This window comes from Rattus norvegicus, chromosome 16 (genome assembly GCF_021556685.1).
Source record: "Rattus norvegicus strain SHRSP/BbbUtx chromosome 16, alternate assembly SHRSP_T2T, whole genome shotgun sequence".
NCBI lineage: Eukaryota > Metazoa > Chordata > Mammalia > Rodentia > Muridae > Rattus > Rattus norvegicus.
The window spans coordinates 58,448,546-58,472,131 of record NC_141549.1 but is presented as its reverse complement, the minus strand read 5'-3'; the positions used below and the strand labels follow the sequence as shown (position 1 = coordinate 58,472,131).

Here is a 23,586-nt window from a genome sequence, read left to right as displayed (position 1 = left end):
TGACATAAATAGAATCTAAACACATATCTGCCTTAGACTTATTGGTATGTGTTCTTTTATTTTCTAATTTGACTCTTCTTCAATTTCAGTTTAAGTTGATTATGACATTGTGTGTCCATCTTGAACATGATTTCAGTCAGGATGGTTAGCAGATGTGGTTATTAGAACATTGATTAGAACACTCTCAAATGGGTACCTTCCTCTGCTTAATTTCTAATCCTTTAAAAATATTGTGTTTTACTGAATAATGTCAAGTTAAGATTTTAGGGTATATGTATACATAGGGGTATGTGCATGGTATCAAGGCAGAGACCAGAGAACAGCCTGTGGGAACTGGTATTCTTGTACTATGTGGGTCACTTGGATTGAACTCTGCTCTTCAGGCTTAGAAGCAAGCAGTCTCACCTACTGAGTTATCTCACCCACTCCATCCACTTTTCTGGAAGAACTTTCTACAAAAGATAATGGAAATGCTTTATAAAATATATGTAAAAGGAGTCACTGCTTCTAAAATGATTGAATAGAGAGAACTTATCTCAATAACTATTTAAAATATTAGTCGAAAGCCCATATTAAAAATCATTTATAGAACTGTAATTTTATTGCCAAATGGAAAGAAAAAGGCCCATTCCATTAAATAGCAAGGATATATGCATCGAGATATGTCAGATATGTCATACAAGGAATTGTTTCTTTGTTGTACTTAACCTTATTTCCATAAATAATTAGAAAAACACATTTCAATATGAAGTGCTTATCTTTACATTTAATGCAGATTTTAACCTTACCGAGGTTTACCCTCACTCAGATTCGAAGTCTAGAAATGAGATCCAGAGGTTCTTCCTGTTTTAAAAAAGAATTCTGGAGACCCCGTGAGAGAGAGACCCAACCGCCTGGTCAGGTGGGCACTCCTGAGGCTGCAGAGCGGAAGAGATCACCAACACTGCTCACCCCTGCCCACATCCCTGGCCCAAGAGGAAACTGTATAAGGCCTCTGGGCTCCCGTGGGGGAGGGCCCAGGAGCGGCAGGACCCCTGCCTGAGACACCGCTGGAACCTGAAGGAAATAGACCGGATAAACAGTTCTCTGCACCCAAATCCCGTGGGAGGGAGAGCTAAACCTTCAGAGAGGCAGACAAGCCTGGGAAACCAGAAGAGACTGCTCTCTGTACATACATCTCGGACGCCAGAGGAAAACACCAAAGGCCATCTGGAACCCTGGTGCACTGAAGCTCCCGGAAGGGGCAGCACAGGTCTTTCTGGTTGCTGCCGCTGCAGAGAGCCCGTGGGCAGCACCCCACGAGCGAACTTGAGCCTCGGGACCACAGGTAAGACCAACTTTTCTGCTGCAAGAAAGCTGCCTGGTGAACTCAAGACACAGGCCCACAGGAACAGCTGAAGACCTGTAGAGAGGAAAAACTACACGCCCGAAAGCAGAACACTATGTCCCCATAACTGACTGAAAGAGAGGAAAACAGGTCTACAGCACTCCTGACACACAGGCTTATAGGACAGTCTAGCCACTGTCAGAAATAGCAGAACAAAGTAACACTAGAGATAATCTGATGGCGAGAGGCAAGCGCAGGAACCCAAGCAACAGAAACCAAGACTACATGGCACCATCGGAGCCCAATTCTCCCATCAAAACAAACATGGAATATCCAAACACACCAGAAAAGCAAGATCTAGTTTCAAAATCATTTTTGATCATGATGCTGGAGGACTTCAAGAAAGACATGAAGAACTCCCTTAGAGAACAAGTAGAAGCCTACAGAGAGGAATCGCAAAAATGCCTGGAAGAATTCCAGGAAAACATAAATAAACAAGTAGAAGCCCATAGAGAGGAGACACAAAAATCCCTGAAAGAATTCCAGGAAAACATAAATAAACAAGTAGAAGCCCATAGAGAGGAGACACAAAAATCCCTGAAAGAATTCCAGGAAAACACAATCAAACAGTTGAAGGAATTAAAAATGGAAATAGAAGCAATCAAGAAAGAACACATGGAAACAACCCTGGATATAGAAAACCAAAAGAAGAGACAAGGAGCTGTAGATACAAGCTTCACCAACAGAATACAAGAGATGGAAGAGAGAATCTCAGGAGCAGAAGATTCCATAGAAATCATTGACTCAACTGTCAAAGATAATGTAAAGCGGAAAAAGCTACTGGTCCAAAACATACAGGAAATCCAGGACTCAATGAGAAGATCAAACCTAAGGATAATAGGTATAGAAGAGAGTGAAGACTCCCAGCTCAAAGGACCAGTAAATATCTTCAACAAAATCATAGAAGAAAACTTCCCTAACCTAAAAAAAGAGATACCCATAGACATACAAGAAGCCTACAGAACTCCAAATAGATTGGACCAGAAAAGAAACACCTCCCGTCACATAATTGTCAAAACACCAAACGCACAAAATAAAGAAAGAATATTAAAAGCAGTAAGGGAAAAAGGTCAAGTAACATATAAAGGGAGACCTATCAGAATCACACCAGACTTCTCGCCAGAAACTATGAAGGCCAGAAGATCCTGGACTGATGTTATACAGACCCTAAGAGAACACAAATGCCAGCCCAGATTACTGTATCCAGCAAAACTCTCAATTAACATTGATGGAGAAACCAAGATATTCCATGACAAAACCAAATATACACAATATCTTTCTACAAATCCAGCACTACAAAGAATAATAAATGGTAAAGCCCAACATAAGGAGGCAAGCTATACCCTAGAAGAAGCAAGAAACTAATCGTCTTGGCAACAAAACAAAGAGAATGAAAGCACACAAACATAACCTCACATCCAAATATGAATATAACGGGAAGCAATAATCACTATTCCTTAATATCTCTCAATATCAATGGCCTCAACTCCCCAATAAAAAGACATAGATTAACAAACTGTATACGCAACGAGGACCCTGCATTCTGCTGCCTACAGGAAACACACCTCAGAGACAAAGACAGACACTACCTCAGAGTGAAAGGCTGGGAAACAACTTTCCAAGCAAATGGTCAGAAGAAGCAAGCTGGAGTAGCCATTCTAATATCAAATAAAATCAATTTCCAACTAAAAGTCATCAAAAAAGATAAGGAAGGACACTTCATATTCATCAAAGGAAAAATCAACCAAGATGAACTCTCAATCCTAAATATCTATGCCCCAAATACAAGGGCACCTACATACGTAAAAGAAACCTTACTAAAGCTCAAAACACACATTGCACCTCACACAATAATAGTGGGAGATTTCAACACCCCACTCTCATCAATGGACAGATCATGGAAACAGAAATTAAACAGTGATGTAGACAGACTAAGAGAAGTCATGAGCCAAATGGACTTAACGGATATTTATAGAACATTCTATCCTAAAGCAAAAGGATATACCTTCTTCTCAGCTCCTCATGGTACTTTCTCCAAAATTGACCATATAATTGGTCAAAAAACGGGCCTCAACAGGTACAGAAAGATAGAAATAATCCCATGCGTGCTATCAGACCACCACGGCCTAAAACTGGTCTTCAATAACAATAAGGGAATAATGCCCACATATACGTGGAAATTGAACAATGCTCTACTCAATGATAACCTGGTCAAGGAAGAAATAAAGAAAGAAATTAAAAACTTTTTAGAATTTAATGAAAATGAAGATACAACATACTCAAACTTATGGGACACAATGAAAGCTGTGCTAAGAGGAAAACTCATAGCGCTGAGTGCCTGCAGAAAGAAACAGGAAAGAGCATATGTCAGCAGCTTGACAGCACACCTAAAAGCTCTAGAACAAAAAGAAGCAAATAGACCCAGGAGGAGTAGAAGGCAGGAAATAATCAAACTCAGAGCTGAAATCAACCAAGTAGAAACAAAAAGGACCATAGAAAGAATCAACAAAACCAAAAGTTGGTTCTTTGAGAAAATCAACAAGATAGATAAACCCTTAGCCAGACTAACGAGAGGACACAGAGAGTGCATCCAAATTAACAAAATCAGAAATGAAAAGGGAGACATAACTACAGATTCAGAGGAAATTCAAAAAATCATCAGATCTTACTATAAAAACCTATATTCAACAAAACTTGAAAATCTTCAGGAAATGGACAATTTCCTAGACAGATACCAGGTACCGAAGTTAAATCAAGAACAGATAAACCAGTTAAACAACCCCATAACTCCTAAGGAAATAGAAGCAGTCATTAAAGGTCTCCCAACCAAAAAGAGCCCAGGTCCAGATGGGTTCAGTGCAGAATTCTATCAAACCTTCATAGAAGACCTCATACCAATATTATCCAAACTATTCCACAAAATTGAAACAGATGGAGCCCTACCGAATTCCTTCTACGAAGCCACAATTACTCTTATACCTAAACCACACAAAGACACAACAAAGAAAGAGAACTTCAGACCAATTTCCCTTATGAATATCGACGCAAAAATACTCAATAAAATTCTGGCAAACCGAATACAAGAGCACATCAAAACAATCATCCACCATGATCAAGTAGGCTTCATCCCAGGCATGCAGGGATGGTTTAATATACAGAAAACCATCAGACGTGATCCATTAGATAAACAAACTGAAAGAACAGAACCACATGATCATTTCATTAGATGGTGAGAAAGCATTTGACAAAATTCAACACCCCTTCATGATAAAAGTCCTGGAAAGAATAGGAATTCAAGGCCCATACCTAAACATAGTAAAAGCCATATACAGCAAACCAGTTGCTAACATTAAACTAAATGGAGAGAAACTTGAAGCGATCCCACTAAAATCAGGGACTAGACAAGGCTGCCCACTCTCTCCCTACTTATTCAATATAGTTCTTGAAGTTCTAGCCAGAGAAATCAGAGAACAAAAGGAAATCAAGGGGATACAGATTGGAAAAAAAAGAAGTCAAAATATCACTATTTGCAGATGATATGATAGTATATTCAAGTGATCCCAAAAGTTCCACCAGAGAACTACTAAAGCTGATAAACAACTTCAGCAAAGTGGCTGGGTATAAAATTAACTCAAATAAATCAGTTGCCTTCCTCTATACAAGAGAGAAACAAGCCGAGAAAGAAATTAGGGAAGCGACACCCTTCATAATAGACCCAAATAATATAAAGTACCTCGGTGTGACTTTAACCAAGCAAGTAAAAGATCTGTACAATAAGAACTTCAAGACACTGAGGAAAGAAATTGAAGAAGACCTCAGAAGATGGAAAGATCTCCCATGCTCATGGATTGGCAGGATTAATATAGTAAAAATGGCCATTTTACCAAAAGCAATCTACAGATTCAATGCAATCCCCATCAAAATACCAATCCAATTTTTCAAAGAGTTAGACAGAACAATTTGCAAATTCATCTGGAATAACAAAAAACCCAGGATAGCTAAAGCTATCCTCAACAATAAAAGGACTTCAGGGGGAATCACTATCCCTGAACTCAAGCAGTATTACAGAGCAATAGTGATAAAAACTGCATGGTATTGGTACAGAGACAGACAGATAGACCAATGGAATAGAATTGAAGACCCAGAAATGAACCCACACACCTCTGGTCACTTGATTTTTGACAAAGGAGCCAAAACCATCCAATGGAAAAAAGATAGCATTTTCAGCAAATGGTGCTGGTTCAACTGGAGGGCAACATGTAGAAGAATGCAGATCGATCCATCCTTATCACCGTGTACAAAGCTTAAGTCCAAGTGGATCAAGGACCTCCACATCAAACCAGACACACTCAAACTAATAGAAGAAAAACTAGGGAAGCATCTGGAACACATGGGCACTGGAAAAAATTTCCTGAACAAAACACCAATGGCTTATGCTCTAAGATCAAGAATCGACAAATGGGATCTCATAAAACTGCAAAGCTTCTGTAAGGCAAAGGACACTGTGGTTAGGACAAAACGGCAACCAACAGATTGGGAAAAGATCTTTACCAATCCTACAACAGATAGAGGCCTTATATCCAAAATATACAAAGAACTCAAGAAGTTAGACCGCAGGGAGTCAAATAACCCTATTAAAAAATGGGGTTCAGAGCTAAACAAAGAATTCACAGCTGAGGAATGCCGAATGGCTGAGAAACACCTAAAGAAATGTTCAACATCTTTAGTCATAAGGGAAATGCAAATCAAAAGAACCCTGAGATTTCACCTCACACCAGTGAGAATGGCTAAGATCAAAAACTCAGGTGACAGCAGATGCTGGCGAGGATGTGGAGAAAGAGGATCACTCCTCCATTGTTGGTGGGATTGCAGACTGGTAAAACCATTCTGGAAATCAGTCTGGAGGTTCCTCAGAAAATTGGACATTGAACTGCCTGAGGATCCAGCTATACCTCTCTTGGGCATATACCCAAAAGATTCCTCAACATACAAAAGAGACATGTGCTCCACTATGTTCATCGCAGCATTATTTATAATAGCCAGAAGCTGGAAAGAACCCAGATGCCCTTCAACAGAGGAATGGATACAGAAAATGTGGTACATCTACACAATGGAATATTACTCAGCTATCAAAAACAACGAGTTTATGAAATTCGTAGGCAAATGGTTGGAACTGGAAAATATCATCCTGAGTGAGCTAACCCAATCACAGAAAGACATACATGGTATGCACTCATTGATAAGTGGCTATTAGCCCAAACGCTTGAATTACCCTAGATCCCTAGAACAAACGAAACTCAAGACGGATGATCAAAATGTGAATGCTTCACTCCTTCTTTAAATGAGGAAAAAGAATACCCTTTTCAGGGAAGGGAGAGGCAAAGACTAAAACAGAGACTGAAGGAACACCCATTCAGAGCCTGCCCCACATGTGGCCCATACATATACAGCCACCCAATTAGACAAGATGGATGAAGCAAAGAAGTGCAGACCGACAGGAGCCGGATGTAGATCGCTCCTGAGAGACACAGCCAGAATACAGCAAATACAGAGGCGAATGCCAGCAGCAAACCACTGAACTGAGAATAGGTCCCCCGTTGAAGGAATCAGAGAAAGAACTGGAAGAGCTTGAAGGGGTTCGAGACCCCAAAAGTACAACAATGTCAAGCAACCAGAGCTTCCAGGGACTAAGCCACTAACTAAAGACTATACATGGAATGACCCTGGACTCTGACCTCATAGGTAGCAATTAATATCCTAGTAAGAGCACCAGTGGAAGGGGAAGCCCTGGGTCCTGCTAAGACTGAACCCCCAGTGAACTAGACTATGGGGGGGAGGGCGGCAATGGGGGGAGGGTTTGGAGGGGAACACCCATAAGGAAGGGGAGGGGGGAGGGGGATGTTTGCCCGGAAACTCGGAAAGGGAATAACGCTTGAAATGTATATACGAAATACTCAAGTTAATAAAAAAAATAAATAAAAAAGAATTCTGTTCATTCTGTTTAAAAAAGAATGTAGAAAACCCTCATGTAAATCAGTTGTTCAACCTGTGCTAGAACTGAAAAATATAGCACCAGGAAATCCACCTGAAACCACACACACACACACACACACACACACACACACACACACACACACACACAGAGAGAGAGAGAGAGAGAGAGAGAGAGAGAGAGAGAGAGAGAGAAGCTCTCTTTGTCTCATTTATAATATACATGTAAAAATTACTATGTAGACAAAGTGACAAGTTCAGATTTAATGGCAAGTGTGTAAATATATCCACTACTACCCCTTATTTATGTAGATTGTTTGCAAAGTGAGTTATGTGAGTCAAAGGTAATATGTAATAAGTTGTGGTCATCTCTTCTACTGTGTTTTCTCTTACAAAATTCTACACCACTTTTAATACTTTAAAGAAAATAAAGTAAATTAGAATAGCAGATAGTCTTGAAGATTGTATGTTTCTACACACAACTGCCTTTTCATTGGTGTGCGCTGCCAGCAGCCATACCAGTTTCGTACCTCATACAGAAGTGTGCTACCTCAAGAGGAAAAACCACATAGTTGTTGTTGTAGGCATAAATTCCTTGCAACTTACTTTTAATAGGGGCTCGACCTCTCCTCTAGCCCACCACCCAGCAGACGCAGTGGAAGAAGAATGTTATTAGAATATGGGGGAAGTGGACCTGTTTGGCAATAGTTCTTTGTGGGTGAGCTCGATCTTCTTAGGCAGCAGTTCAGTCTAGTAGCAAGCACCAAATGGGACTCATCGGCTGCAGATCAGTCCTCCAGGCAGGCAGACACAAGGAATGAACCAGCTACAGAGTCCAGTCCTTTCAGCAAGCAGACACCAGGAGCCGTAGTTCAATCTTGAAAAATTGCCCAGTTTGGCAACTGACCTGAGGGGAGGCCATAGCATCCTAAGAGCAGTTCTTGGATAAGTTTCTCTCAATGTCAGCATTACCACAGCTGACCTCAACAATGTACATATGTGTAAGAAGAGCCAATATATGTGTGTTGTCAATGAAAAGCAGAGCAAACCAAACCTGAAGGACCCTAGGGGCTTTACCCAGCCTTACACCCAGCACCTCAAGGCAAGTCTAGGCCAGGTTCTAGCTTCTCACCTTGGTTCATGCCTAGGCCAGGTTCCATTTTCCACCCACAAGAACACTGAGTAGAAATTTCTCAGAAGATACTGATGCTTGCTAGTCGATAGATTTAAAGGATTATATGCTTAGTCAATAAGTTTGAACTGTAACCTTGCTGAGGTAACATGTACCCTTGAATGTTTAAAAGCTGCTTGAAATAGCCATTCAGAGTTGTCTTCTAGTCACTCGCCTCAAAGGACTCATTGAGGGTTGACTCCAACGCAATGATCTGCATCTCGCTGTCTTACTTGGGGACATCTCAAGGTCGTCTGACTGACGGCAGGGCTCTTACAAACCAATGCTCAGTGCTCATCTCCCACTCTCTGTGGGGTCAGATTTATACTCCTTCAGCAAGTGTCCTTTCATGTGTCTGATATATCAAAATAACTTCTCACCTGTGTCTGCTTCAGGAAAGCAACCTTTCCCTTGTCTGCTCCAGTAGAGCATCCTTTCACCTGTGTGCCCCAGCAAAACATCATTTGATAAAATGACTTTCCAAACAGACCAGAAGTTTCTGGTCTTCATTTACATTTTGTAGGTCACGAAATTAGTGACAATTCAGAATTATGATTTTTAGGTTAGACACAAGTTAATATTATTTGGTATTTCTGTTCATTATAATATAGTTGAACTTAGAACTTTTAAGTTACTATATAGTCTCAGAGTGATTTCTGAGGATATATATATATATATATATATATTAACAGTAAATATTCTTTTATTTATAAAATCAATTAAAAGTTCCAAAAGTAAATGTCTATTGAAGTCTTGATCCTTAAGTTTACCTTTCTAGAATATAATCAGGAAATTATTAGTAATTAATTTACCCATGAATCAATGATTGATTTTTTCAGGCAACAAACTTTTCATAATTCAAAAATGAGCATTTGAGTTTTAAAATATAAATATTTTCTTTAATCATTAAGAGGTGTTTTTCTGACTACCTATTTGTGTTATTATTTTAATTCAGATTTTTAAATGAAAAGTTCAGATTTAGCAAAATAAATTTAACAATTATAATGATGATAATCTCATGTTCCTTGTTCCTACTATTATTATCTTGCAATATTACAATTATTACCTATTAATAAACAGTGAACCAACTTCTGACATTCATTACTAACTGAAGTCTATACTTTCTTCGAACTTTAAAAAAATCAATGGATTTTTTTATTATGATCCATATTCCATTTAGGAAGCCACATTAAATTTAGTTTTCTTCTCTTGAGCCCTTCTTGGCTTTGGCAGTTTCTAATACTTTCCTTGTTTTTATGACTTTAGAAGTTTGAGGGCACTGCCAAGGGATATTATAAAAGAGTCTTCTACTGGAATCTGTCTGATGTTGTTCTTATCAGGAAACTGGGTGATGATGCATTTTGAAGGAGTGCTCACGCAATACAGCTCTACTCTGATCATGTGATACTGAGGACAGATACTGTAAAAATAATTCAAGACTATTTACTGATCCTAACTTCAATTACTCAGGTCAAGTAGATGAATAAAGATTCTCAACCTAATTTTTGAGATTATCTTTAAAGCATAGAAAGAAAAGTAAGCAAAAGCCAAAAGTACCAGAATGAATCCTTTTACTTTGTATACTAGCCTAAAAGTTAATGAGTAGAAAATACAAACTTCAAATCATAAAAGAGAAGAAATTAATGAGTCCTGAGAGAACTCTAAGACCCCAAAACACATTTAGAGACAGAGTGAAGGTCTTAAAAAATTAACCTGGAGAGAGGCATGGCAGGACAATGGAGGCTGAAGTAAAGATTCCACTCTGTGTATTTATAGGTTGTTATCAATGTTCTTAAGGGATGGATGGTACTAGGCTTTTTATGTTTAAGTGGGCAATTATATCTTATCAATTGGATCTAAGATTATTGTGTTGTGTGTTCTTTTATGTGACAGTTTGAGTGTAGGAAAGTGTGTGGTGGCTGGAGGCGCTGGGACACCGCGGCGAGGTTGGGATGTCTTTCCACTAAGATATCTAGCAGATACCTTGGGGCACTGAGGTGCTGGACCTAGCAAGGTAAAAGACCACAATACTATTTTTATTTTTTACGTTTTTACAACAACACATGGCATTGCTTATTGGTTTTAGAATTGATAGAATGTGTTTAAGTTTGTTTTAAGGAGAGTAAAGTGATTACCTGAATCACTTGGGGATTTTCATCTATGGTTCGGAACTTAGGGAAAAATTGGTCACTAACTCCAAGTAGAGAGTTGTGATAAATGTCTGTAACACCAGACATATATTATAGAAGTTATTAAGGTTAAATAAAAATCTGTGGCTCCGGGTAGAGAGCTTGACAAATTGAGATATTTTGGGCTAAAATCCTGGTTTTATATGTTGCTTATTGATATTGGAATTAATAGAAAGATTGGTTTGTTTTATGAATTACCCTGCTAAAGGTCATGTGACTCGTTGATGCCGGCTAGCGAGGGTATGTGGTTACTTTTGATATTTACCACAACAGGAAGTTCAGATTCTCTTAAGAATTTTGGATTCATTTCCTGATATCACAAAGTACAAAAGCCTATTAGGCTCATTGTTTAGCTTACTTTAAAAAAATGTTTAATCTTCATAATGGGCGTGACTTTGAGTTTTATGGTTATATTATTATTCTGGGAGAGAGTGCAAGATACAAGCTTTTCTGGTTACAGACTAAGGAACACAGTATTTTGGGAGAAAGATTTTGTCTTTGTGTTTTTAAAAAGTGTGATTAGGTCTGGAAATCTCACAGAGTCATACTGATCAGATTTGATAGAGGTAGATCGCCTAAAAAATTGATTCAGGAGAATCAAACAAGATATCTCGATTCTAAACTTTTGTCTTCAGAGTTGTATTTTACAGAGTGTGCCTACTTGGATTCCTGGTCTCAAGGATTTTCAGCTAGGTGCAGTCAGGACACATCAGCTACAGCATTTGCTTCATTCTTCCTACCCTCTACCCCCAAGGATATCTCAATGCCCATGTACAGCTTGAAGAAGTTATAGAGGAGTTGTCACCCCAATTCCCTGGACTTTGGGGGACTTTATTCTAAAGTTGTTTTTATGAGGAATTTAAAATTGATTATAATTTAACAGGGAGGAATTAGCTAGATTGACTTATACAGTCATAATCTCATTTGTTAACTAAACTAAAATCATATCTTTGCTTTGATATAGAATTTATTTGTTAAGAGTTTAAAAGTTCAAGGTTTAGAGCCAGTCCTTCTATTGATGTCATTACAAACTTCTAAGTTGATTACATATGTGAGTTAAGGGCCAAATGGCTGACTTTGTGAGAGTACTTTCAAGATATTATTAAGATATAAAGACAACAGTACAGATTGTCTTATATAGGTAGATGGTTTTCAAAAACGTCAGAAATCGGGGTTGGGGATTTAGCTCAGTGGTAGAGCGCTTGCCTAGCAAGCGCAAGGCCCTGGGTTCTGTCCCAGCTCCGAAAAAAAAAAGCCAGAAATCCACAAAATTTGAGATTTAAAGTTATTTATCTTTTGTTGAGACATATCTGCCCCTAACAGTTCCCCTTTGGTGGATTTAATGAAGAATGTGAACATCTCTACCTCTACTTTGTGGCTAGGCAGCCACTAGACAAAGCTGCCTGTTTCATCTGCAGACTATGCTGTCCAGAAAAGGACAAATTATGCAGAATGGTTGACTGATAAACTCTGCCAAGACAGGGTGATCAGCCCTTCAAAATCTGCATTTCAAGAGTCTGTCAGTTGATTTTGGGCCAGAAGGCTGAAGACTTGTGCTCACATGTTGCTAACAGGGGACTGTGATAGTGGAGATTTGTCTGTACAACCTCTCAGTTTTGGACGCTGTGTTAGGCTTCTTTTGTGTATAGATATTTGGTCATTCTCAGATTTCTGGCAGGGTTGAAGACTGATTATAGTCTCATAGCCTATCAGGCTATTTAACTCTGAATATACATATTTTATTGAATAGTTATCAGATAGTATACAAGCAAGCCAAGATATATTTTAAGCCTTTCTTAAGCTGGAATGGATAACTAAATGTTCTGTTTAACTGATACAATGATGGACTGGGTGTTGAGTGTATTTTATGTTTTATAAATTGTGGAATGGTAATAATTGTACTCATTTATATATAAGTGAAAAGGCTTTACAACTGGACAAAAAGGGTGAAATGTTGTGATTTGCCCTGGAGTAATCTGTATTTTGATGCTAATTCCACTGCCCCAAGGACAGCTGCCTAGTCATGTACTCAGGAATCAGGTGACTTCACCAAAACCTCCTCATTGAATTTGTAAAATACAGGTGAGGGGCAGGTACAAGATAGAAGGAGGCCTGTCATTGGAGAAGGAAGGATGGGTGGGAGAGAAGTTTGAAGGAAGAGGAGGAAACTGGAATGAAAAGGAAGGGAGACAGGAGGGAGAGAGAGAGCCATGGCAGGACAATGGAGGCTGATGCAAAGATTCTGCTTTGTGTATTTACAGGTTGTTATCAATGTTCTTAAGGGATGGATGGTACTGGACTTTGTATGTTTAAGTGGAAAATTATATCTTATCAATTGGATCTAAAAAAAAATTAACCTGGCATGGTGGCACACATCTGTAAGATTTGCACCTGGGAGATGGGGTTGATGAGTCGGGAATTCAGTAGAAGAAGAATATCATGGTCTATATGAATGACAGGGGGAAAATTGTCGAGAAAAAAGTTTGCATCGAGTAGAAGATGCAGATTCCAGATTGAGACAGTTCAGAGAAGCAGCACAGGACAGGGGGCATAAAGAAGTAACTTCAGAAAACATCTGCCTCCAGAGAGTCAGATCCATGCAAATGAGACCCACTGGTCACAAGAAAGACCGAATGAGAAAGTTGAAAATATTTTGTTAAAACCTGGTCCATTACTGAATAACTGCTGCCACCAGTCATCCACAGAAAGAACTACAGACAGAAGTTCTGAGCTGGCCTAGTCATCCACAGAGAGAACTCCAGACAGAAGTTCTCCTGAGCTGAACCCTCCACCTGGGAGCTGAGTAAGCAAAGAGAACAATTGCAATAATAGTGTAAAAACCAGGAAGTAACAGTGAAAGCTTTTGTGTTGGTTAAAAGTCACTCATAAAACTGTACTGCAAACACTCTAAGTAGAATTATGCACTGTCAAAAAAACCCACTTAGGAATATGAAAGATAAAACAGCAACGCCAGATCATAGCAGCCAGAACAACAGATAAAGCAGTTGAAAGCAGAGAAAATAAGTAAAAATTGTCCACAAATGAAGAAAGGTCAAGAAAGATACAAAATATTAATTAAATTTGCAAAGAGTAGAATATAAGAGTATCTTATAACAGAAGGCTAAGTAGAAAAGGACCCATAGATGTGAATTCAAAAGCAAACACTCAAGTAAGTAAACAAGCCAAGAAGAAAAGCAAAGCTGAACTTAATAAGTATGAAGAAAAACAGATAAACAACAAATAAAGTAAAAAGCAAGCAAGCAAACAAAGAGTAAAGTGAATGGTGGGTAAAAAGATCCTCCATATATACAGTACTTGCTCTGAGGAAAAAAACTAAGGTTATGAGACAGAGTCAGTCCTTAATCTGCATCCAAAACCATTTCCATAAATAAAAGAAACGCCAATCAGACATATTGAAAAATTTTAGTTCTAGAAAAAGTGACCCAGAATTTTCAACAATTAGATATAATAGCAAACCCCTAAATTTTTAGTCATCAGGGAAATGCAAATCAAAACAACCCTGTCAGAATGGCTACGATCAAAAACTCAGATGCCAGCAGATGCTGGTGAGGATGTGGAGAAAGAGGAACACTCCTCCATTGTTGGTGGGATTGCAGACTGGTACAACCATTCTGGAAATCAGTCTGGAGGTTCCTCAGAAAATTGGACATTGAACTGCCTGAGGATACAGCTATACCTCTCTTGGGCATATACCCAAAAGATGCCCCAACATATAAAAAAGACACGTGCTCCACTATGTTCATAGCAGCCTTATTTATAATAGCCAGAAGCTGGAAAGAACCCAGATGCCCTTCAACAGAGGAATGGATACAGAAAACGTGGTATATCTACACAATGGAATATTACTCAGCTATCAAAAACAACGACTTTATGAAATTCGTAGACAAATGGTTGGAACTGGAAAATATCATCCTGAGTGAGGTAACCCAATCACAGAAAAACACACATGGTATGCACTCATTGATAAGTGGCTATTAGCCCAAATGCTTGAATTACCCTAGATGCCTAGAACAAATGAAACTCAAGACGGATGATCAAAATGTGAATGCTTCACTCCTTCTTTAAAAGGGGAACAAGAATACCCTTGGCAGGGAAGAGAGAGGCAAAGATTAAAACAGAGACATAAGGAACACCCATTCAGAGCCTGCCCCACATGTGACCCACACATATACAGCCACCCAATTAGACAAGATGGATGAAGCAAAGAAGTGCAGACCGACAGGAGCCGGATGTAGATCGCTCCTGAGAGACACAGCCAGAATACAGCAAATACAGAGGCGAATGCCAGCAGCAAACCACTGAACTGCGAATAGGACCCCCGTTGAAGGAATCAGAGAAAGAACTGGAAGAGCTTGAAGGGGCTCGAGACCCCATATGTACAACAATGCCAAGCAACCAGAGCTTCCAGGGACTAAGCCACTACCTAAAGACTATACATGGACTGACCCTGGCCTCTGACCTCATAGGTAGCAATGAATATCCTAGTAAGAGCACCAGTGGAAGGGGAAGCCCTGGGTCCTGCTAAGACTGAACCCCCAGTGAACTAGGCTGTTGGGGGGAGGGCGGCAATGGGGGGGATGGTTGGGAGGGGAACACCCATAAGGAAGGGGAGGGGGGAGGGTGATGTTTGCCCGGAAACCAGGAAAGGGAATAACACTCGAAATGTATATAAGAAATACTCAAGTTAATAAAAAAAAAAGGAAGGTTGAAAACCACTGTTCTCCAGGCTGCCTCTAGTCTGACCTTATATAGGCATTTTCCCAATTGAGGTTTCCTCCTCTCCGATAACTATAGTTTGTGTCAAGTTGATGTAAATATAGGTACAGCATAAACAATGGACTTCATGCTCCTGTCACCATGATGTCATGATGGACTGTATCCTTTCAAATTTTAAGCCAAAATAAACCCCTTCTCCAGCATGAAAAAAAAAAAGAAGGAATTAAGAAGTAAATAAGGATTAAGAAGAAGAAAACTAAAAGAATGAGTACTTTGCATCTCTGCAAGTAAGTGTAAAAATAAAAAATGATAGATCAATATGTTATGAATATCACTGTGAAATTTTAAGCTATGTAAACATATTCTTGTGCTGGAGCAGTTTTGAAAGTATGGTTTTAGAAAGTCTAGCATGATATTTATACAACGCACAACCGTCAGGGCATATATAAAACAGCAGAACCGAAGCCTTATGCTGTGATATTGAATTAACAGCAAGCATACAGGCAATTCACAAGAAGCACAGAAATTAGTTGAAAGGCAGCAGTAGCCCAAGCTACTGGGATATGTGGGATGGGGGTTGGGGGATTGGGATGGGATAGCGGGTTTCTGGAGGGAAAACCGGGAAAGGGGATAACATTTAAAATGTAAATTAAAATGTGGCATATATATATGTATATATATATACAGCTACCAAAACTAGCTAAGATTGATGAAGTTAAAAAATGCATGCTGAAAGGGACCAATTATAGATCTCTCCTGAGAGACACATCCAGAGCATGTCCAATACAGAGGTCAATGCTAGCAGCAAACCACTGAACTGAGAATAGGACCCCCTTGGGGGGAATTAGAGGAAGGATTGAAAGAGTTGAAGGAGCTTGCAACCCCATAAGAATAACAACCAGAGTTTCCAGGGACAAAACCACTACCAAAAGACTATACATGGACTGACCCAGGACTCCAACTGCATATGTAGCAGAGAATACCCTTGTTGGGGAACCAGTGGAAGGGGAAGCTCTTGGTCCTGCCAAGGTTGGACACCCAGTGCAGGGGAATATGGGGGGCAGTAAGTGGGGATGTATGGAGGGAATACCCGTATGCGGGAAGGGTAGGGGGAGGGGAAGAGATGGAGGCTTATGGACAGGAAACTGGGAAGGGGAATAACATTTGAAATGTAAGAAAACAAATATATCTAATAAAAATTTAAAAAAACAAATAATTCAATAAAATAAAACATAATTTAAAAAATTAAAAATGAAACAGCTGGGAAAATAGACACACTCCTATCATAGTACCTCCACATTTTGATTGGGAGGAAATCATGGGCTGCCAATGGGCTGTTGTTTTTTGTCTCATAGTGCTGATGAGACTTTAAATCAGATCCTAAAGTGCCTATAGAGAACGAACATTTGGGTAAATATGTGGGTACTCATGGTATCACCTCTTACTCAATAGACTCTCTGAAGAGTAGTTTCTGTTATCCCTATGTCAGAGCATCAATGGACCCAGCTCACTCTAGATTCCTGGAGGCCATTGATAAAATGGAGAATTGAACTAGCCTCCAAGCCCTAGCCATAGCCACTCTGCTCCTGGTGAACAGATGAAGCCGGGATCTACGTATTCCATGGGAAAGAAGTGTAACTCTTTTCAATATGACAACTTCTCTGAAACTCCCCAAGTAACTGACGTTTGTCTTGTTTTGGAATGCAGAGAAGATCTAGTCTATTAAATCCTAGACACTGTTAAGAACTAAGACAGTTTGGAGTAGCAGGAATATATAAAGGAGACCCCTACAACTTTCACTGGGTTGTTCTGTGAAGAACTTCTTCACTACATCAATCACCAAGGATAAGTGAAGGTGGGAATTTCTCCTAGTGTGTAAATATCAGTGCAGACTCAAATAAAATGAAGAAGGAATATATGTCCTAATGAAAAGAACAGGAAAGTTGCTACTGATGAAATGGAGTTAAATGAATTACCTGAAAGAGAATTGAAAACAATGTTCACAGAAATGCTCACTGAACTCGGAACTGTTTACAGAATGATAATTTCAAGGATGGGTTGCAAAATCACAAAAGAACCAAACATAAATATTGACGATGAGGAATTTAATTACTGAGGTGAATCTCCTGGTAGTCACAAAGACAACATCTCTAATACTTACACAAAGACATAGGAAGTGAAGTGTGTTAATGAAAACAATCAATGAAGCACGAAAGAATACAACATGAGGAAGAAGAATCACAAGATGACACAACAGTGGAGACAAGTTAATTAAGTTCTTTCCTATTAATATGTTTTAACAATGTAAATGGATTAAACTTCTCCAGTAAGGATACACAGTGCCTGAATGCATAAGAATGCAGGGTCTAACTATGGCTTGGATGGAAAAATGATTCATAGTAGACATAAGGATAAATATAAACTACAATAGAAAGATTAAGAAAAGATTGTATACAAATGGTAAGCAAAAGTGAACAGGCATGGGTATTCTTAGATAAGGGCGTCCTTAAGTCATACCTACCACAAGAAACAAAGCAGGATATTACATAATGATAAAAAAGCTAGTCTATCACTCAACCATACAATTATGAATATGCATATATTCATAATCCAGTAAAATGTGCATAAACATTGACAGAACTGAAAGGAGGCATAAACAACATTAAAAGAAAAGTAGGAAGAAGAGAAACACAACTGTAATCTCATCTGAGGCAGGAGGATCATAATTTCAAGCCCAGTATTGACTACAGAATTTGAGGCCCACCTGGACTATGGAAAGGAACAAACAAACCAATAAATCATTAACAGCATAAAAGTGTAGAAAGTAGGAGATACAAATATTTTCTTTAAAGTAGGTTGACCAGTTGTACAGAAAATTCACAAGGAAACAGTGGCATTGCTAAACACTAACCACAGTCTTACAGACACGAACAGAGCACTCAATAGCCGAAGAGCGTGCATTCCTCTCTAATGTACAGACATCCTTCAGGATAGATAATATGGAAAAGGACAAGTCAATCCACTTAAGAGGCTCCGACCTCATAGGTAGCAATGCATAGCCGAGTAAGGGCGCCAGTGGAAGGGGAGCCCTGGGTCCTGCCAAGGCTGGACCTCCAGTGAACGTGATTGTTGGGGGGGAGGGCGGTAATGGGGGGAGGGTGGGGAGGGGAACACCCATATAGAAGGGCAGGGGGAGGGGTTAGGGGAATGTTTGCTTGGAAACCGGGAAAGGTAATAACAATTGAAATGTAAATAAGAAATACCCAAGTTAATAAAGATGGAGAAAAGCAAAAAAAAAATATATATATATATATATTTTTCAGGCCAAATATTTGATCACCCCAGAAACTAGAAATGAAGATCCAAAGAAAACCAAAAACCTCCCAAGTGTATGGCATTACACAGCAGAGCTGCAGATTTCAAGTAAGAACAGGGTTTTGAGCAGTTTATGAAAATACTTTTCGGGACAAGTTGGAAACCTATGATGCCTAAAAAGTAGCTTCAGGTGAAAAGGTATTTCCTAGTCTTATAGTCCTGGTGTCTTTACTGTATATTTTTTATGGTATAAATGATCTTTAAATATTTAGAGAGCTTCCTTTCATTGGGTTCAAGCTCTGGTTTTAGGAGGGACAGGCAGAGGTCATGGAGTCATAGGAAAAAATTTAGGTCCACTGAACCTGAGTTGAGCTTTTCTGATATCCCAGCCTAACCCTGAACATTGGCAACAAAGCCTTAGTCATGTATCAGAATCCAAAGCTGTATGGCATGATTTTCCTTAATTGTAGGTAAACTTTTTAGCAATATTAACCTTCAATCTTGGAGAGTGAATTATTCTCAATATTAAGAAAATAAGGTTTATATGTTACAGAGTTTTGTAGCATTTGCATTACAATTTGGCTCTGAGTTTTATCTAAAGGTTTCCGTCTTTTTTCTTTTTTTAAAGACAATTATTTTTGAGGTTTATATATGTATTTTATGTATATGATTGTTTTATCTGCATATATATATACATATATATATACATATATATATACCTACCTGCATACAAGAAGATGGCATTGGGTCTCACTACAGATAGTTATATGCCCTTTGGGGTTTCTGGGAATTGAACTCAGGACCTCCAGAAGAGCAGGACAACCACTTCTCTTAAGTACTGAGCCATCTCTTCTGCATAAGAATTTCTATAAATAAACAGCAAAGGAAAATGTTTATTTAAGTGTATTCATAACTTTATATATCATTAGTATAAAACGTCTTTCTGAAGTATAAATTATTGTTTATATTTTTGGTTCTTTTGCAACTTTCTCCTAATCTGTTTACAAACAGAAAATGGATTAAGAAGATTTATGGCCTCTGAGTGATTAGGGTTAAAAGGGACCCTACTCTTCATCCTGGTGTTTGTCATCCCTCATGAATAACAGCTTCTAGGTAGATGTCTAAGATCATTGTAAAATTCTACCTCATCAGGGAAACATCAAAAACTGAATTTTCCTTAATGTTAGGCTTTGAGAAGGAAAATGGCAATATGTGGTTCATAGGTTTATAGATTCCCTCCAAAATGTAGACCAAATGAATAGAAATAAATAGCAAGACATTAGAAGGAAGAGACAGACTAAATTTTTCATGTGACTTGATTCTGACTCCTACTAGTTTGATACCTTATAATTTGGAGTTTTATCATCTTAAATTTAAAACACTCCAAAAGTTAATTGGATAATTACCTTCAGAAAATTAAAGAATGTAATAACTTAAGGTAAAAAATGGAGAGGGAACAAACTCACTGGAGTTGGACATGGACTTGTTAGAACAGCCACAACTAGAAGCTTTCATTGAATCACAGGAACGGAGCAGTGGGTGGAAGCAGTACCCTTCACTATGCCAGGACTATAAGTTTTTTTTCTTTTTCTCTTGTCTAAGTCTAAACTACTCAAGGGAAAGGTTTGACAGGTCACAAACTGAAGAGAGACAACAGTACTGCAGAGCATCAAGGCCTTGGTGGTCTGCTGTTCCAATATTTTAGACTAAAACAACCTGCATCCAGGAGAACTCAGAAAGGCCAATTGACTGGTTAAAATTGTCCTAGTAAATTCACTCTACTGTTGGGTTGTGTCTTGGCTCTGTGACTTGAGTTTTTATCTTGCTTATTATAATTTATGGATGGGAGTAGTTAAAAATTTCTTGGTGGCACCATTGTAAGGAGTTCCTGGTCTGTGCCCAAGTTAGGGATTTTCCTGCTGCGTACACTTCCCTGATACTTTGCTCTCTTATTGCATAAGAAGCAATAATGTCCAAAGCTGGGGTTTCTAAAGCTAAGATAGTGAGGTTCAAGAAGAAACAAACACCTTGTGAGCTCCAATCCTAATCAGAGCGGTAGACATTCTGGTCTAAAACCTTGTTGCACATGGTGAGATCTAATCTCTTTTGAAGATATGATCAAAGTTCTGTATGGTTCATGCAGAGACTTCTTATTTAAATGTCCCATGTTCCCCTTGCTTGCATTTAGCTGGGCTTTAAGCCATTTTTTTTCTATTTAAATGAATGTATTCAACAGGCAGATTGCTCTTTGCCTGAAAATTCTTCTCATGAATGCAAATAACATTTCTTAATCTCTCACAGCTGGTTCAAGAAGTATGCTTGATGAATCACCTAGAGGAGATTTTTAAAAAGGGGATAAAGAGAAGAAAAACAAATGCAGAAGGTTATACAATCCTTGAGTTGCCCATTAAGGACTTAACTTATGCAAAATATGCAGCCTGTGAAGAATTGTTTCAGGAAGAAACCACCAGGCTTTCTCTTGGGTTATGGAAAGACCTGGTCAGAACTTTGATGCTTTAAAAATGCAGAATGGCTCAGATCAGATGACATTTCTGTTCCAATTCTCTGAGCTTATAAAGTCCTTTGGAAATCGTGCTTTCTGTAGATATCAAAACAGTTCCCTTGTGGGAGAAAGAAAACATTTTCTTCAAAATATATAGGTCAAGGTTTTTTTTTTTATTTTAAGTCTTCTCTGATAGTTTTCTAAGGAAATTTGGGTATTCCTAAAACCCACCCGCTGCTTTCAAGCAGATTTGTCAATAAAAGCAGTAATGGGTGTACAGTGTATTGTGATTTGCCTTGGAAGAGCTGTTTGGAAGTTGCTGGAGGAGACAGAACCTATGTTGGCAGGCACAGAAGGGCAGAGTTGGCATCTTGCTGGTACCAGAACTACTGAAGGCAGCCACTCACAGGGCTGAAGCACAGAACTGTATATCTTGCTTCCATGGTGTTTCGATTGCAAAAGATAAGTCTTGCCACAGCGAGGGAAGAGAGTAACAGCTGAGAATGAACAAATTACAAAGTAGTGCTATTTTAAAATGCAAAAGTCAGCCAGAAATTCTGTGTGTCTTCCAGCTGGTATCAGATTCTCTTCTACTAGTCTAGATGAAGAAAAAAGCAGTTGTAAGCAGAGATCGATGGTGGGAATTACACCCCATCCAAGGTGCTGACGAGAAGATTGAAAAAGATGGGCAGAGGGAACAGAAGAGAGATGAAATTTAGGAGGAAACAATGAATCCATTCACTCCGTTCTTTATTCTATCACCAAGTATTTCTACCCCAGAATAGCATCCTCTCTCCATCCTCTCTATCCTGTTCTTCAACTGTACATTTCCCACGCCTGAACTGAAGAGTCTCCCTACCACATACACTGTATCACATTGTACCTGTGATATACACATTCATATCCACATCACAAGTGCATGCAGTCTACTTCCTGTGACTGGTTGGTTGTCTCTCCTATTGGCTACTTTCCTTGTTGTTATGACCACAGTACTAGACCCAAACAACTGAAGGGAGGAAAGGTCTGATTTAGCTCCTTGTTTAAAGGGATAAGGGGAATGAGATGCTCACACCACATCTGCAGTGGGTAAGCAGAGAGAGTTGAGTGCTAGTGCTCAGCTTATTTTCCCCTTAATGGTCCCTTTTTGTATTCAGCCCAGGACCGCAGCTATGGTGTAATGCTTGCTCATCTTAAGGACTTGTCCCCCTTCTCAGTTAAAATACCACCCTTACCACATGTCTCTTAGGCATGTCTTTTAAGGTGATTCTAAGTCCAGTCAACTGTCAGGATCAATAATCATAAGTAGCAATCTTGAAGAGTGAAACTTCTGGTCTTGTGCCTGGCTAGTGTTTGGGTTTCCATCAACATTGCACCAGAAGGTCCTTCCGTGCATTGTCCCTGTAAGGGTAGCATCACCTGCCTTGTGGAACAGTATCTCTACTTGGAGCTTCCAGATTTGTGAATGAAGAAAAAGTGATGAAGACCAAAACAGCTTTCCACTGCTTTTCTTCCTCAACTTCCTTCAGCTACAGGGTAGACCAGTACTCCCTTTACTCTGGCACATCTCTAGCCCTTAGGCTGCTGCACTGATCAGTTGTTAAACAGTATAACCTGTGATGTGTAGTAATAGTTTACATAGTTAGGGATCTGAGGATCCTGATAATATTCCTTCTTCCCTGCTTGCTTCTCTTTTCAACCCAAGAACAGATAGGTATACTAGTTCAGGAGAATCTCAAAGTTGCTGAGGTAGTTATGAAAAAGTAAACTCTACTAATGATTGCTTTCTCCTCTGCTCGTTTGTATATTCCCATGAATTCAGAAAAAAGACCTGCTCTTCACTTCTAATTTCTGTGTCCTAATTTCTTCCAGACCTAACACAGAGACTTGAGATTCATGAATTCCAAGGCAGTGTATGGAGTTCAGTAGGTGCAGAGTGAATTTCACAGACCACAGTGTCATCACAGTGCACCTACCTTGAAACAAAGGAAGAGAGTGTCCGCAGTGTTAGATGAGGGGTATGTACTCTCTGAGGCATGTCCTCTGCAGTTGTGACCTGTTTCTTTGTAAAGAAGCCAGCCTGTGTTGGCACAAAGAACAGCGGCATCTCCACTCTGTTGCCTCTAGTGAAAATGAGTCTGCATAAGGAGATGCCAAGTAAATGCCTCTTTTCCAGAGATGCCTGAATACGTGTGCTGTGTGCCAGAGGAACAGAGAGTGCTGAGTTTTAAAAGTGGAATGTTTTTTTAAGTTTCTTTTTTTTCATTAATAATGTTTCCCATTTGGTCATTTCTCC

At 39.1% G+C, this 23,586-nt stretch overlaps 1 protein-coding gene and 1 long non-coding RNA gene across 2 annotated transcripts in view; one reads left to right on the top strand and one right to left on the bottom strand.

Moving 5' to 3' along the window:
- LOC148000573 (LINE-1 retrotransposable element ORF1 protein-like) overlaps positions 1-2,417 on the top strand; it is a 28,160-nt gene extending 25,743 nt beyond the window's left edge. Inside the window, exon 7 of one of the 2 annotated variants that reach the window (XR_015639929.1) lies at positions 776-2,417. This is a non-coding gene — a long non-coding RNA (LINE-1 retrotransposable element ORF1 protein-like). The remainder of the gene's footprint in view (positions 1-775) is intronic. The other variant, XR_015639930.1, reaches the window with a different exon arrangement.
- Positions 1-23,586, bottom strand: part of Erich1 (glutamate-rich 1) — a gene marked incomplete at its 5' end in the record, with an annotated part of 52,793,804 nt that overhangs the window by 25,192,232 nt on the left and 27,577,986 nt on the right.